This window comes from Python bivittatus, unplaced genomic scaffold (genome assembly GCF_059951505.1).
Source record: "Python bivittatus isolate LINGU-HERP-01145 unplaced genomic scaffold, Pbiv_v1 ctg000220_np1212, whole genome shotgun sequence".
Lineage (NCBI taxonomy): Eukaryota > Metazoa > Chordata > Lepidosauria > Squamata > Pythonidae > Python > Python bivittatus.
The window spans coordinates 33337788-33352693 of record NW_028277048.1 but is presented as its reverse complement, the minus strand read 5'-3'; the positions used below and the strand labels follow the sequence as shown (position 1 = coordinate 33352693).

The 14906-nt window shown below is 40.1% G+C and overlaps 1 long non-coding RNA gene across 2 annotated transcripts in view; it reads left to right on the top strand.

The window, feature by feature from the left end:
• The first annotated feature begins 9515 nt into the window (after positions 1 to 9515).
• Positions 9516 to 14906, top strand: part of LOC148216320 (uncharacterized) — a 33412-nt gene continuing 28021 nt past the window's right edge. Inside the window, exons 1-3 of one of the 2 annotated variants that reach the window (XR_015795774.1) lie at positions 9516 to 9596; positions 9859 to 9921; positions 12523 to 14291. This is a non-coding gene — a long non-coding RNA (uncharacterized LOC148216320). Of the gene's footprint in view, positions 9597 to 9858; positions 9922 to 12522; positions 14292 to 14906 lie in introns of those variants that run through there. The other variant, XR_015795773.1, reaches the window with a different exon arrangement.

Genomic DNA, 14906 nt, shown 5'->3' with positions numbered 1-14906 from the left:
CTCTGACTTTGTTCTTCCATTGATTTCTGAACTGATACACCTAAGAATTCCCCTTCATTGCTTTATTCATAGCCTCAGGCACATCTGTCTGGCAAACAGGCATGAATAAGGGTCTTTGGATATAACAAGCGAGCATACTGTAACTGTTAAGGAAGTATTGGAAAAGCCTGACCATGTTACCCGCACAGGGATAGTGAAATGACCTTGTGCAGGTACCGCCTGGTTTATAGACACTGTTGGGAAATGGATGTACATTACTGACTTTCAGCAAGTTGGGAACTAACACAGGCAGTGCCCAGAAAATTATACTTAAAACTAAATTAGAACAAGAGCAGTTGATGGAACACTAAAATCTCTGCAGTATATCTGAGCTGTTGCTGAAATTGGGGAAATGGAATGCAACAATTTTACTGGAAGGTGATAAGGACGAAAATACTTTCTATATAATTATATATTTAGTGTTAGCTCAATGAATTCATTGTACTCTTTTCACCGGACAGTTTAATGGGTAATCATCTCACTTCTGTGTCTTTAAAAGGGAACAAGAAAAAAAGCCTGCGCATTCAGTTAGCAAATTGGAACATCTCACTGTGAAATTCAGAGCAATGCTAAGCTCAGGGCTTGGTAATCAGGGAAAACTCTGGTTGGATCTGCAGCACACAGAAAGCATTGCATGTCAGTAAGAAAGAGAACTGTTTTAATGGTGGCACTTGGCTACAGAATCCTGCCCCCTTGAAATGGCAACAGCTAAGAAATCACAGTTTAAGGTTGCCCCTGTCAGATTCAGCCTAGAAACCACAGACTGCTAGCACAGAGCTGTTGGTCAGTTGCACCACCTCAGGCAATAGGTGATCAGGGCAAGGAAACCATGTAACCGCAAGTTAACTACCGACAGGGGGCGGGCAGTTAACTCGCAGCAGGGAGTCAATTAGAAGTGGCAACACCGTAGCGCAGCTGACTCGCCAGGCGCCCCAGGCAACTTACAATACACCAGGAGTGCAGCAATCCAGAGGCAATCAGTGGGCAATTCAAAACCAGATTAAAACAGCCATTCCAACTCACCATAAGAAAAGCTCAATGAATGCAAGGGCAAGACAGACAAAGGAAGAAGATTATAACACAACAGAAACTGGCTGAATCTGCTATCAAGGCAAGGGGAAGGAAGATCACAACGGACAGATGGGTAGCCCAGGGCATGGGCAAGGGGCGGAACCAAGGGGTAACTACAGGTCAAGGGGGAACCCTATAAAATTATTATAAGCAACCATGCCAAGCCAATCCTGGCTTTGTCTGTAACTGCTATGCATTATGCCTGAATAAACTAGCTTTCGTCTGAGCCTGTGCCTCACGAGGTTTCTGTTCAGTGCTGAATGCAGCGAGCCTTACAGCCCCAAACCATTTTTCTTACTCAGGTTTTTCACGGGGGTGGGTTGATTTTGCCCTTTTGCTGTTCTTCATTTTTACAGTAGATTCTAAAAATTTTAATGTTTTCATTGTTTGAAACACATTTATGCGCTGTCATAGTACATGCAATTATCATAGGCAGGGTAAAACTTCTGAATAAAATATTTTTTGTCGCTATAGGCAGCACAATGCTTCATAAGTTTCCTAAACAGATATGGCATTGTGGCTTCTGGGGTGAGTCATGGCTGACTGAAGAGTCTCCCCAAATGAGTGAAGATGACAACTGCTATGGAGAACAAAGGACCGGCGAATAGACCAGTCCTTCAAATCTCTCTAGAGAAGGAGAGAACAGGAGATTGCCCATGAGCTCTGAATGGCAGCTCCTTGTGAGGAGACCATAAAACAGTGGTCTCTCATGGGTTTGAGCATCAGCAGCCAAGGGAGAGGACATCTTTGCTCTCAGCAGTGGTGGAGCCTTTAATAAGGACACTAAGCCACTGAACTCACTTTCTAATCACATTCGGAAATGTATAATTTAACCACTTTATGGATATTAGAGACCTTCAAAACAGCGAGTTTAATTTGACATCTGGTGAGTTTTACCTTCTTTGGATTTAAGAAATTTTAAACAGAGAGTTAAGAATTTAAAATAATATACAATTGACAAAAAGCAAAACAAACAAAAAAAAGGATTTTGATTTAAGAAAGTTTTAAACAGATTGGGAGACCGGAGAGATTTGGACTATAGGTTATTTTTTCTGCAAGACTTGAAAAACAAGTATATAATTAAATAATTTATTCATGGGAAACAACTGAAATGGAGCTAAACCCATATTAGGAACTGAGGCTTGATGAAGGTTGCAAATGGACACTAGAGGGAACTAAAGAACCAGGCAGAAAAGAGTTGAAATGGCTAAGCTGGCTATAACTTTTTCTTATCTTAAAGAGTTTTTTGACACATGGACTGAAATATTAATAAATAATATCTCAGAAAGGATACAGATTTCAATGAATATATTTTTAGAAGACAATGAGAAAAACTTTAAAAAACTTTTACCTGACATAGACATTACAGAGTTTGAAGGCATGGAAGACAACAAAATCGAGATTACCAAAATGGGAATACAAAAGACAAATCAAAAAAAGGATCTGGACATGGAACAGCCGCGACAAGAAATCCTGGACGATGCCTCTTTATGGGATTTACAAAGTAGGCTGGTGAAAGCTTTGAAGACTCCTCTGAAATGCCAAAGAGAAAGATCAAATCCTGTGATGCCACAGGAATGATTTAAAGATTGTGATTATGCAGAGCAAAAAGAAGGAATATAAAGTTAGACTATTTGACCAGGGATAAACTATTTGACATTTCTGGTAACTCCTAATGGACTTTTTGCTGAACTAGGATTGAAAAGATGGTGATTTCTGGATTGTGTCTAGACAAAATTAGGCTATGGGAAGAAGAGTTTTTTTATTTGTAACTTTAAAAGAGGGTGAAGAGTTAGTATATTAGCTTATGCTCAGTGTGATGAAGGTTGGAAGCCTCTTCTTTATTATCGTCTTTGTTGCTTTTTTCTTTTTCTTTTCTACTTTTTTTTTTCTGCACCTTCTGAACTTTTCTTTTTCTTTTTTCTTCTAGTTTAGTTTGTATTCGTTTTTACTATGATTATTAAAATCTTCAAAAAAAAATTTTTTTTAATTATGGCATTGTATTCTGTACAACTTTAATGTGGCATGTTCTTTCACGACTATATTTCTGCTATATCTCTGTCACTCTTTCAGGGAATTGTCACTAGCTTTGACCAAACAGATGTTGTCTTTAAGAATACCTGGGTATAGTAAATTTTGACAGCATGATTCAGTAGTTCCAAAGGCCAGGAGGACTAAATTCAGCTCCCTTTTGGTGGAGGGAAAAGTAAGAGGCAATTTTGTTGTTTAATCACCATGTCTCCTAACACATGGCGAGCGTGGTCGTGGTTCACAGCACCAGCACCAGCCATCTGTTGATGGACTAAGCTCTGGAAGCTGTGGGTGGGTAGCTGAGCACAGGCCGCTCCTAGCAGTGTGTGTTTTATTTTTGGACCTGGACCATTGATGACAATTTAGGTAACGAGAAGAAATAATTGGGGACAGCAGGGAAAACAAATAGTTCAGATACTCCAGATAATGCAAAGAAGACAACAACTAAGTAGTTAGTTAAGTGTCATTAAGTCAGGCCCAACCCCTGACAACTGTATGGAGAAATGCCTGCCACCTCAATCTGTCCCAGGTGATGGTCTGTAAATATTCTAAGAACATTTCAGTGATCTCCTTGATCCCCCCTCCATAGAGATTATTCTTCCTTTCTTTAAATTTCTTTGCCAAGCATAGTGATTTTTCTAGTCCATCATCTACTTAGATTGTATGCTCAACATAAATATGTTTCTGCTTGCTGATCATCACTTCAAGGGAGCAGTCAATTTTTATTTTATTGAGGACCAACTGACTGGCACTTCTTGCAGCTCATAGTATTCACAATAAGCATCTTCAAATCCATAGTTCAAAAGCATCTATATTTTTTTCTCTCATTCTTTTTCAGTGTCCAGCTTCCATAGCCATACATTACCATTGGCAGAAACATTGCTTTAACCGTTCTGATCATTGCTGTCATAGAAATAACCTTATCCTTCATGTTCTTGTCTAAGTTTGTTGTTGCCTTGCTCTTTAGGATTCACCTCCTCTTTACTTTCCCAGCATGTCTTTCATCTTTATTATTGAGCCAAGGAAGCTAGGTTTCCTTTACTTGAAGCTAACAAAGTGGTGTTGTCTGCATATCTAAAATTATTAATGTTCTGCTTTTCAATTTGGATTCTAGCTACCATCTTGTCCAGTCCTGTCATTCTTACAACATATTTTCTGTACAATATATGGTAACAATATAGCTCCTTATCTCTGAACCATTCTGTTTCTCAAAACTCAGTTCCTATCCACTGAAAATGTTCCTCAGAAGAATGGTCAGGTGTTCTTGGATACCAATTTGCCTTAATATATTCCATATGGTCTATAATATCAAAGGCCTTGCAAAGGTAGACCTCTCTTTCAATGCTCATGCTCTCTAGTATCCATCTTATGTTAGTGACCTGATCTTACGTCTGACTTTTCTAAATCCTGCCTTTTCACCTGGCATTCTCTCTCTTTCTCTCTCTTTTCTATGGATCTTAAGCCAAACTTAGCTTGTGTAATGAATTAGTGCAAAGTTTCAATAATTTGCACATTCTCTGTAATTCCAGGTTCCTCTATTTGTCCATCCTTGGCATTCCAATCATTCATTAGTAGTATTACATCTTTTTTAAATGTTGCAATTTATCACCTCTTGCAGTTATGATAGAATTCCTCAGTGTTTTACACTATTGTATCTGAAGTAAGGGCATATGCTTATATAACATTGATGTTCATCAGACAGGATAGCCACTAATTCTAATAGTTATCATTCTGGGGTTTATAGGTTATAGCTGAGCATATAGTTAACACTATCCTTTTTGAGTATTATTGCCACTCCATTTCTTCATACAGTTCCATCCACTGAATAGCTTATCAAGTAATATCAGATTTAAAATGGCCCATTATGCTCCACTTAAGTTCAGTTATTCCTAAAACATCTAATTTAGTATACTTCATTTCAGCATTAATGATTTCAGGTTTACCTTGTTTGTGCTTCTCCAATTCCGTGTTCTAGTTGTATGCGCCCTTGTAAAATCCAGAACTCCTCTTTCAATTTTAGCACCATCAGTAATCAGGTTTCCTTGTCACTCTGGTACAGCCACATTATTGCCATCAGAATTACTTGTGAAAGTTTGATGTTCTTCTCAAATAATTAGATGAGTAGATTATCATCATCATCATGTACCTAAGCTTGTCTAAATATTTCAGCCATGTTCAAACAGGTTTTTTTTGGTAACAGTACAGAAGTGTTTGGTCAATGCCTTCTTCAGAGTTTGATTTTGGAGCTCCTTCTACCTGGGTTGTTTTTCTCAATCCTGCAGAGATTCACCTGCCCTTTCCAGCATTGTGGATTACCTTTAGTTTCAACCCTTCCTTTCTCACCTTACCAACAGTGACCTCCTGAGCCTCACTACCACATCAGGGTGATAGGTAATCTGATGCTAGGGAGCCATGGATATTGAAAAGCAAATATATACTGTAAAGGCTAAACTTGCAGAAGCAAAAGCTTAACAATGACCAAGCCAAGTACATTTTGTATTACAGTTAGTTGTCTGTCCAATCTCATTATGACTTTTACATTTTTGTTGGGTTTTTTTACTGTTGTGAACAAACAAATAAACAAAGGCATTGAGGGTCTCAGCTGCACATGAAAAATTTACATTGTGGGTTTTTAAAGAATAGTTTTATAAAATAGTAAATATCAAAATGCCATTAAATATTTATAAAGAAAGTTTACAAAATTAAGGGAGGAAAAGTGGCTGGAAGTCTCCTAAGCTCATTAAAATTTTATGCTGTTGTTCTCAGGAATGGCTAAAAAACACAATACTGTGAAATAAAGGACATTCAATTGGGAATATTTAGCTGAATTTTTAGCTGTTCATGAAGTGAGTGTGCGTGTTCATACCCAATACATTGTTAATGTATATGAACTGGATGAAGAAAGGTGAGGAAGCTGTTTTCCTTTGCTGAGGTATGGAGCACCTATGTGACTGTGAACCAATAAGAAAAATACTTTATTTTGCTCATTTAAAGGGAAAACCTAGCAATATTTTGCCATTAGAAAGAGGTTAGATATCTATAGTATCTTCACAGCATGCTTCAGTTAGATTGACAGTCATCCTCTTAGTTCAATGAGGAGCTCTTCAACAAAGATCCTAGATTTAATCTCTGCACAATTAATGGATGGATTAAAAAAAAATGAATGCACCCGCACACATATATACTCATGACTGAACCCTGGAGTTCCATTGTGAGTCAGTATAGATGAAGACTAGGCAAATTTGGGAGGCTGGTGGCATCTAAAATGTTGAAGGCACCTTGCAGGTACTGACACAAAACAATTACCATGGTAGGACTAGCTAGTTGCCCAACAGCCATTTTTCAGAAAACAGACTGGTGAAGTTGCTTCCTGACACCCTTCCTACATGATTAGGGTATTCTCTACTACCTCAGTTTACCTCTGTCTTTTCTGGATTGGTAGGCAGCAAGTCCTACCTTGATATGTAGAAACCAAGATACACAGCTAGCAGAGCTGCAGCAGTATCCCCAAAACACTTTCAGATCTCAAATCGGAATTCATTCAATTTGTACGGCCACCTAGACAACTTTGGGTGGCTAGCATCCAATTAAAGCAACAACAAAATCACCCACAAAAATCAGAACACATCATGCCTGAGGCAGCTCGTGTATCTACATACAGTAAATAACCCCCTGAAAACAGACCTAACTGGTCCAATGTGCAAGGGGATAACACGGGTCTCCAGTGTTTTATGAAAGGCCAGCAGTGTTGGGGCCATCCAGATCTTGTTTTACTGGGCAGTTACAGTGACAGGGAAGGTACAGATCCTAGGTCTGATCAGAGGTCTTTTTAAAAGATAGGACCCGAAGCAAGCCCACTCTATTGATTTTTGTAGGATAGACAGAAATAATGGGAGACACATGTTCCTTCACACAGCCAATCTTCGTGCTGTGTATGTGGCAAAAGCACCTTGAATTGCCCCCAGCAGCTTACTGGGAGCAGGTGTTGTATAGGCATACCAAGGTGTATCCATAACTATCTGCACCCCCTTATTCTGGACCAGCTGCAGCTTCTGAGTGATCTTCAAAAGCAGAACACCCTGCGATAATCCAACTGGGCGGTGACCAATGCACAAGTGACCTTGGAATGGGCACAGTAGGTACACAAGATGGATTTGTGCAAAAGTGTAGAGTATGGAGACAACCTTGAGGAAGAAATGCAAGAACCATTAAGTAAACAACAACTGTTCGGTCCTGGGAAAGAAGGGGTGAGAAGAACATTCAGGATAGCCCTGCCAGTTTGGTATAAGAGGGGACAGAGTAATCTTCTGGCAAGCTTTCGGGATTCTCTTATTATTCCCTATACCAATAAAGTAGTTCTAGTAACACACACACACACACAAACCCAAAACACCTGCTCCCTCTCCCCCCAAGTCCCTGGAAAGGGAACTGAAGGAGAACCTGCATAAGCAGAGCAGGAAGAGAAAGAAAGATTTAAAAGCAGACCCTGTACCAAATGCAGTAAACCTGGGCATAGAACGAAAGGCTTACCCAGCAAAGTCTGGATCAATTGGTTTATCAGAATCCCATATTGCTCAATTATAGTTTCACTGGTTAAAATAGAGGGAATATCTCCATACCTGTAATAATGTTCAAATAAATCCTTCTCTCCACTCATCATTATACTACCGTGACTGGAAATTTGCTTCTTCTTAGGTAGATTAACTGGGGAGGAAGGACCCTGCGTAATTAAAGGATAATTTCATCTAAGACTGATGATCCCACCTTCAAAATGTAACACGTGCAAGTGTGGAGGAATTGTTGCACGTCACTTGGAAGTTGAAAACCTACTTTTGAAATTCAGTGCCTTCACTTGCTGCAGTCCACAGAGCTGTGGGGCACCTGTTCCCTGAGTTTTGTTCGTTAGTAATTACATTATTCATATGTTATTCATTTCCTCAAAAGAAACAAGTCATCATTACACAATTCATCTCTCTCTGCTTCTTCTTCTTCCTTCCTGAAATTCCATTCTGGAGGAATAATAATTTCTAACTTAGGAGATTGTCCACAAGATCGACTTCGGCGTATCTCATTACAGGATTTTTTTAAAAAAAGGAAATGTAAAAAAAACAAAGAACTGCTGTGCTGTTGTCTTTTGCTTCTCTTTAATGTCAGTTCAGAAGTAATGATGGTGGGAACAATCAGACTTCAAGTCTCTGTTTTCCTGTGTTTACTCATTAAACATGAGAACCAGGTGCTCTCATGGGGAAAAAAGCTCATTGCAACATTGGCTTTAGATATCAAAAAAGCCTTTCACCTTTCACTAACAAGCGTTGCTTCACAGGCAAGGAACTGAGATAAATAGAGGAATAAATAAAGGAAGGGGCTGCTTTAAAATGAAATGGCAGGGCCCAATCCTGTAAACAAATATTTCTAAGGAAGCTTTCCTTCCCTAGCAGAGGAGTCTGACAGCAGTGAAGCATCCCTGTGTGAAAAGACTCTGCCAATGGATACATGGTGCCATAGTTTAGACTACCATTTTCTGCTTGATTATATTTTATTCCAGTTCTTGTAGTGCAAAGGAGAACTTGGATCCAGAGTTTAGTCCCACAATACTGTTTTGTGCCAGGAACAGGTGTTACAGCAAGAGAAATCAAATACCTCAGAGAAGAAGCAGAGTGTCTCTCCTGTTATACCTAAAGATGGATGGCTTTGCACAGATCCAACTTAATGTTCCTGTATTTTTAACTAATGATGTAGAACAGCCATCTCCAGCGTAGCATCCTCTGGTTGGTACCGATGGACTAAGATTTCCCAGTCAGCAGAATTGTGGCTTGAATACAGCCAGATGAAGGGATTTTGGCAGATGCAGTTTATCCTAAAGGGTAAGAAAAATTCAACATATAATTGTTTTACACACTATTATTAAAATTAGGGAACCCTACAAATGAATCTATTCCTAGTCCATGTCAGTTTTGCTTTTGCATGTCCGTACATCCCATTTTTTGGTCCCATTCCCACAGCAATCTGGAATTTTATTCTGCATTTAAATCATTTTATTTTGAAATTATACATTTCTAAATGTATTTTGATTTGCATTTTGAACTGTGACTCAGTAGCTAGAGAGGTGCCAAACTATGAATATGCATCTTTGGAAATTATAAGTCTTTGTGATAATCACAGGTTTACTTACACATAGAATTTTCTAATCCCCTTCTCTAGTCCTCCCAGACACACTGATACGTTTGCCAGCTAAGGAAAATATGCAGGGCAAGGCACTTCTTAGTCATTTGTTTCCCAGGGACTTGGCGTACTTTGGTATTGCTTGCTTTGTTACCTATGAAACGTCATAGTCTCATGAAAATCATCTTGTGATTTTCAAAACATCAGTCAAGAGACTCCTTTCTACATGGACACATTCACTGACAAATGCATACGTCTGTGACTCTAGAAATTCTGCAGTGTCTCTGGGACAGGTATGTAATTCACCTGAGGCCTTATGGTAACTCTCTAGGAATAAAGTGGGGAAAAGGCAGGAGACTGCTCTGGAATATACACTCTGCAGAAAAGGAATATATATTCCAGAGCAATTTCCCGCCTTTACCCACCACATTTCATTACCGACTTCTTAGCACCTTCTCAAGCCCTCTCTTACGTCATAGTATTATTACTATTTCCGCTACTTCTGCAACTGCTGGTGATACTGCTAACGTGCATTTATCTTCTGGTTTTCTTCAGGAACCTCAAGGTGGGGCAAGAGGTGGGCCTTCCCTCATTTTATCCCTTCAACAAGAACCTGAGGTAAGCAGAGCTGAAAACTTTGACTGCCCCCAAGTTATCCAGCTAGTTTCATGGTCAAGGGTGACTTGAACCTAGATTTCCTTGGCCCAAACCTTAATCACTACGTCACTCTAGTTCTTTGAATAAGCCCTGGGAAAATGAGATCAGGAGGTGCAAGATGCAGATGTACTCCAGGAGTTGGGGGTATGTTTAGGAATTTTAAGTAGGAGCCAATTACCCTCTGGCCTGGTCTTCTCTTTTCTCTTCACTGAATTTATTTAGGGAACAATTCTTCCCATTATGTTCTGTTCCGTTCTGCTCCATACCACTCATCCTGATGTTTGGGGCTATTCCTAGTCCATTTTCTTTGTTCTTCATTCTTCTCTTTGTAAGGTTTTCTATCTTCCTCCAAAACAAAGCAAAAGAACACAAAAAAACAAACCTCTCTTAGCAGGAGCAGATATGAGGAGTGGGGACATGTATGTTTGACATGTTTGGCATTGTTGGCTTGGGTGGTTTCTGGAGACTCCAGACGTTCTGCTTCAATTCTATGTTTCATGGCTGACCTTGCCCCTGTTAGTACAGAGGGCTTTCCCTCCCCCCTCTTTTTTCTTTTTTCGTTTTCCTCCTCCAGTGTGGCACTTCTGTAATGTTTTTGTTCTTTGTTCTGGTTCACTCTCCCTTTGAGGTTCCCTCTGATGTTGAATTGGCGGCGTGCTTTTGATACATTCCTTCTCTGGCGTGTGCATCCTCACTCCAGGTATCAAAACCCAGAGCAGTGGCTATTGGAAAGGCCTGCGTTAGAGCGACAGTGTCTGTGTTGCTCTGCTACCACGTGCAGCGACCACCTGAGTCAACAAATGACTGGGGTTTGAACAAAGAAACAACAGACCTGGGCTTTCAGCTTTGGGGCAGCACAGAGAAGGACGCTGGTGGCCGTAGACTTTGAGAGCAGGTGCATGACCAGGAGAGATCTTCAAAGGCAAGCCGACTTGTGTCACTTGGATAGCACCTATCACTCAAGCCGGCAATAAAAAGGGATTTGTGACATCGTCTTTAAGGTCAGGGTCATAAGAACAGACTTAAGAAGAGTAGCTCTGCTGGATAAAACTAGTGGCCCTCTATTCCAGCATCCTGCTTCCCACAGGGACTAGACAGACTCCTCTGGAAAGCCCACATGCAGCATGATGCTTCTGATTTGCTTGGCCCAGGTCCCTGGTGTATCACAGCATTCAGAACCTGAAGACTCCATTGAGCTTCCATTGCAGTTAGTAGGCCAAATCTTTGCAAAATCTGTCTAATTTTCTTCGCATGTCGCATAAGTCAGTAACCAGTCCCACATCTTGTGGCACCATTCATGTAATTACACTACATGAAGGAGCCCTTTCTGAATACACTGTGAATGAGTTTCATGGTCTGCCCTTGAGTTTTAATATTATGGAAAGAGAGAGAAAAAGAATCAGCTTGATCTATTTTCTTCCCACCATTTATAACTATAAAGTCACCGGCCACCAGTTCAAGGAATCCACATGAAACTCTCACAGGGGTCCAGACCTGTTTCTACAGACTATGCAATAGCGCTGAGGCTCCATTGCTTTTTTCTGGTGCCTGGCAGGAAGCACATATTTCTTACATTCATGGCACAAAAGTCAATGTTCTCAAGGAACCCTGGATTGCTATGAAAGCTATCTCAGGTTAGTTGTGCTACTTGTCTAACCATGCTGTTAACAAAAGAGTTTGAGGCTCCAGGAGCCCTAAAAAAAGACTAATCCTCTGTTCAGCTTCTTCTCAATTGGTCCCAAGTTTGTTTCGTGGATGCTGGAGAACAATGTTCTTGACTGTGCTCCCTGTTTTTTTGCCCCATGTAATTTTTAGCTTTAAATTCAGATTTCTAGGAGACACCTATCCTGTCTCATGGAAGACATGACAGCACAGCCTGGTTGCTAGCAAGGAATAAAGGTGCAAATTTTTAGCTTTAAATTCAGATTTCTAGGAGACACCTATCCTGTCTCATGGAAGACATGGCAGCACAGCCTGGTTGCTAGCAAGGAATAAAGGTGCGTGGCCACTAATGCCTCATTGAAAACTATCTTTTGGATTGACTCTTGGCCTTTCATGAGAACACATGATTTCAAACACACACGGAGTTGGGGGACTTTTGGCCACAGTTAGCTCTTAATCCTGCTCCCTGAGATCTTCTTAAGTAGAGAAGCAGCTGAGGACTGAACCTGAGATCTTCTATATCAAGGATGAACAATCTTTGGGCTGAAGGCTGCATTCAATCTTTTGTGTCTGGCCAAAGGCTTAACTTTAAATCTGGATGTGGCCAAGACAAAATGGTGGAGTCAGAAAGAGAATTGTTTTGGGCTAATTCAAGAAAAAAAGGGGGGGAAATTAATAAATTTAATAAAATATTCAGCAGCTACCAGCTAGATGCTTCCAGTCATCAAGTATAGCATTGAGAAGTTGAGAAAGATGCAACTTAAAAAAAAAAGAAATCAATTAAACAGATCAATTTCAAAATATTTCTGAAATTTAGCTTAATATGTTAATCATGCATTTTAAAGTCATATCATCCTGAATATTTTACATCCATTAGCTTCTTTTTTCTTTTTGTTTCAGATAAATAGGCAAAACTAGAGTGAAGGAAAGAAAGCAGAAGGTCTTTCAGAAATTTGGGAGCAAATAAAAGAAAGCTGCAAGGGCCACAGGTTGCAAACCTCGGTTCTGTGTGAATAACATGTGCCATACCACCAAACCCTTCTTCTTTTCCATATGTTTTTTTGCAAGGGGCAAGCCACTCAAATATGCAATTTCTCCACAATTAGTGTGAAATGGCAGGGAAGAACTCTGCCTTATGATTTTCCTGAATATATAGATCAGCCATCAGTGCATTTTAGGCAATGCCACATGATGTTTGAAGTGGAGGAAAAGAAACCAAAGAAGTTGATTCACTGCTGTCTCCTCTGTAATACTTTAATGACGTGTCCCCACCACTACCATCTAAAGTGGTATAGAAGCCTGGCAGCGAAATTATTAAAAAGAAGGGGGAACGCAAAGGAAAACCCAGTATTATCCCACTAATAGCAAGACTTGTTTACGACACTATCTGAAAAATCCAGACTCCTTGCTGAAAACATTCCACACGCTGTAGCAAGCCACAGCTTGACAGAACAAACATACCATCTGGAACATGCTTGACCTTGGTTCATCCTTTACACACCTCTTTAAATTGCTGGTAGCATACGAGCTAATTGAGCACACGTACCATTTGTGGCATGGAACTGCAGCAATGAACTCCTTGCCCTGTTGCTTTAAGAGCAGGTTGGCACATCTAAATGTCTTGCAAAAGAGCATATTCATCCAACCCTCTCCCTTCTCTACCCTGCCCCTCCTCTGCCTGCCTTTGAAAAGCAATGCAAAATAGGAGGTTTGGCCCCACTCTAGTAAGAATCTTCAAAGCAGGACTTCCCCCTCTGTGATCTGAAGGATTTTCAAGAAGGAATCCCCTCCAGCACTAGCAACTCTCAGAAGGGATGCCAGCTCCAAAGCTTTGAAGATGGGGCCTCCCCATTGATAGAAGTCTTTGCAGAAGCTTCATCCCTACCTTCCCTGTTGGAAAGACTTTCAAGTGTCAGGAAGTTAGAGGCTTTCAAAGGCTTCAGACATAAAAAAGGAAACAAGGAGAACCCTTTCTTTGGATCCCAGATTGGGGAGTCAGTTATTGGCTCTATTGGAAAGTATGAAAGCAAACCTATACTAGCTTACTTGATCAGATTCATAGAGATCTTTCTTCTGCAAGGTTTTCAGCAGAAGATTAGATCATCTGGTAAGATTTCACATCACACTGATTATTGCAATGCAAAGAGCAAAAGGAAACATGCCTATCATTCTTTTATCGTCTCCTAAATATCCAGAGATAAAATTCACATGACCAAGCACTGCCTCCTACCACGGGGACAATCCATCTGCTATCTGTATGGAGACCTCCTTCCCCTAAGTTTGGGGGGCTCTCAGATTCTGCTTTTCATTTGCCTCTGAGAAAGATCAGCAATGCCCTTGGCTCCCATATTTTTACAGCCAACTGCCTTGTTGTAGTTCAGTGACTATTCACTTGGAAACAGGCTCTGCAACTGTTTTAGAAAGTAAAGTCTTCTTTGAGTTGGGCTCACGTCTTGGAGATTTACGTGGACATGTTCATGCAGTTTGCTTGGCATGATGCAGAAATAGTTTGCCATTTGTCTACTTCATTATATTTAGGACTAGGTTAGGAGTTTAAAACATCAATAAATACGGGACTATAAACAAAGTGAAACTGCAGAAAAATTTTTGCAGTTGATCTGTTTATCATTTAAATTGAACCTTTTCATTTTTCAAATACCACACTTGATGACCACATGGATTGAGTGCATTTGAGTGCGCTCAAATAAAGCTGATTATTAGCAAGTAAACATTTCTGTTTCTTTTTAAAGATAATTATCTGTTTTGCTCCTTGCCCTTTGTAACTCTGTTCCAATGATTCTTTGCTTTGATTGCCAAATTGCATTTCTGCACTGCCTGCTTGGGCCAAAAGGAGGTTAGCAGAGACTGGCAATTCTTATGGCAGATACCCTCTTTCAGGTTGAAAATTAACCAGCAACTATGCAATTATCTCTTATTCAGAGGCTATGGTGGATTGAAAAGTGATGGCTAATGCTTGTGAAAGTAGCACCAGATAGCTCTGATCCCACTGCAGCTGGGCAGTCCCCACAGCAGGTGCTTGATATAAAATGTTGGCTAGTACAGTCCCCTGCAGAGAAAACGTGGTCAAGATAGTTGTGCTGTAATTTAAGCATTCTTGCCTAAATATCATTTTATTTATTTTGTTTATTTATCATATTTATATAGCCACCCATCTCACACAAATGACTCTGGGCGGCATACAGCAATTAAAAAGAATAAATACATAAAAACGATTACAAATAAAAAACTATAAAAGCACACAAAACAGCACATAAAACAGGAGG